This window comes from Alosa pseudoharengus, unplaced genomic scaffold, assembly GCF_046254945.1.
Source record: "Alosa pseudoharengus isolate Yale_2024_CS ecotype anadromous, Long Island Sound unplaced genomic scaffold, YU_APseudo_1.1 YU_APseudo_1.1_scf_3, whole genome shotgun sequence".
Taxonomy (NCBI): Eukaryota; Metazoa; Chordata; class Actinopteri; order Clupeiformes; family Clupeidae; genus Alosa; species Alosa pseudoharengus.
The window spans coordinates 8,266,064-8,268,588 of NW_027468718.1; the positions used below are offsets into that span (position 1 = coordinate 8,266,064).

Sequence of the window (2,525 nt, forward strand, 5' to 3'; positions counted from 1 at the left end):
GACATCATTTGGACAAAATATAGAGCATATTAACCTCCGTTGCTCAGCCAAATGCCTTCCTGTTATGTCCTGTTAGCGTTTATTTTTTTGATTATTAAACAGTGTTTTTCATTTAAAGGCATGACTTCGTGCTTATTCAGAAGAGCATTTAGTGATCTCCCCAATCCCAGACGTTCACATTGCATGTTTGTTTGTAATGGATGCAACCGCGAGATACGCTTGTCATAGGCGCCGATACCGTGGGTGCTCCGTCTCTCGGGCACCCACTGAAAACATCGAGCACCCACGTGTGCCAGCTTACAGTCCCGGCAAAATTCATATTAATTTAAAATCAAACATCGCAGTTTATGTTAAATTCAGCATCTCTCATAATGTGATTGGATATGTTGCTGTCAATTCCCTACTCCCAGAGCCATATAAAAAGAGAGTTGCGACACTCCCATAGACTTCCATAGGAAACAATGGCGGCGCTTTTTCCACGCTACTTCCGCTTTATGCTGAGCTCAACAGTTCCTAACTTTGACATTCACGGCTGTAGCCCCATTCACTTCCATTGCTTTCTGCCTGATATTGTCAGTGGTAAGTAGACGAATGTACGACGTTTTTTTAATTGTCATATGCATTTCCTATACCAACTGCACTAGTAGATACTGGTATTGTTCTTTGAGGATTTTGTGCTGCTTGTTTAACTGATATTTATAGCTTAAATGTTGACCGAAATTTTAAAGCCAAAAGTTAGCCTGCAAACCTTGATGTGGAGAGAGGCTAGCTTAAAGATAATGTTCCTACGTCAATAATGAATTTCAGACAAAACACATTTGGTTAGCCTATTGTAGTAGGGCAACTTTAGATGATAGGTTGGTTGTCAACAGATTTTTATTATGTTTATAATGCTAAATTTTTAAACCTGATTGCGTTAGCTTACTAGCTTACGTTAGCTAGTCAGCTCATTCACATACATAGTGTTAACGTTAGACATACTATGAGGGGGAACACGAAAGCTGTTCTCATATTAAATGCTACATTGATAAAATACATTCCATACAGCATGGTAACTCTATATTCAGATGTGCTGGTTATCAATGGGTTTGTGATTAACGCTCTTCAGGTGAAAAATGGAGGAAATTAATGTGATTATTGTCTTTAAACCTGATATAGACTAGCTTGCTAGATGGCGAGTTTTATGGTGTTATGAACTGAACCGTGGGCTGAACATGACATGATATAGGCTAGTGTCCACGACTCGTGAACGAGGGGATTTCAATTATGAATTTCAGGGGAAGCAGTAGGAGCAAAACCTAGACTATTATAAGGTATTGTTGTTGTTACTGGTGCGTGGCTCTTGTGTCCCTTGCCAGCCCAGTCCTGTGCCACTACTGTTCACTGTTCCAAACGGGACAGTGGCACAAGCAGTAACGTTAGGCGAGTGTGGCACGAGCGTGGTCGTGGGACAGTAAGTATAGCGTCTGTATAGTAGCCTAGGAGTTTTTGCTCCAACTGATGATCGGTTTCAGTTCATTTAGTTTTCAGTAATTGTACATTTCGTGTTGGTGTTCTTGGTGTAATTTTGATCGCTTTATCTGCTAAGTAATTTGTCAAATACATAGCGAAGTTTGCATGGAAGAGACTGACGTGACAAGAGGGCATTGCCTTTCATTAGGTCAGTGATCTTTGTAAGTAGGACAAATGTCTTTTTTTGGATAACTGAAAAGTGTAGTCAGGTTAATAGGGCATAGATCACTCTGAAAGTAATCCCCAACAAAATCATTCTTCATGTTGTTATTGTTATAGTTTTTGTGTGGACTTGTGGCACCCCCAACCAGCCTTGCAAATGGTTAGCTGTGTATGGGTATGTAAAACTCTTGCTGGCCTCTTGCTGGAGATGGCCTCTTGCTTAGGTTTCTGCTAATTACTTAATGTGTTGTCCCAAGTATACACTGAGTGTTACCTGCTTTGTTCTCTCCCTCCATTCTCCACTGTGCCTGTTCTGCTTATCCAGGACCAAGGATGCAGAGGACAAAAAGGGTGTGCGATATATGACTGGAATGGTCAGATGATCTTATTTTTTTATGTTTGAGGTCCACACGATGGGGCCCTTACACAAATGGAGTTGTGTTGATCCAGCATCTTCCACACCTCCCATAACACCCCCGACTCCAGCCAAATGTTGCATCCTCCTTACCATGTCCCTCTTATAGGTGTACAGAGTACAGGGCTACCCATCCCTTCCACATTGTGTCTTTTGTGTAGTTCACACACAATTGTTGTTCAAACTTTGGAAACTGAAATCTTTTTATTTTTTGGAAACCTAAATGAGTGTCAGACCTTCTTTTTATGTTGCAGTGTCACCATACCTCCCTCCCAGTCTTTTTTGCATTTGTTCCTGTTCTTGTTTTAAACACACATTGAAAACTTAATAAAAATTCTATTGAAAACCTAACATCAGTCATCCTTTTCATGCTGTAGTCTCACCAGCCGGCTGAAATATAAGTTATAAGTATTTTATTAAAATAGTTGATTGCTTA

The 2,525-nt window shown here is 40.4% G+C and overlaps 1 long non-coding RNA gene across 1 annotated transcript; it reads left to right on the top strand.

Annotated features, from left to right (window-relative positions):
• Nucleotides 1-413: 413 nt before the first annotated feature.
• Nucleotides 414-2,054, top strand: LOC143099590 (uncharacterized). Its single transcript, XR_012981681.1, has 3 exons — nucleotides 414-579; nucleotides 1,792-1,849; nucleotides 2,000-2,054. It is a non-coding gene; the product is annotated as an uncharacterized LOC143099590 (long non-coding RNA).
• The last annotated feature ends 471 nt before the right edge of the window (nucleotides 2,055-2,525 follow it).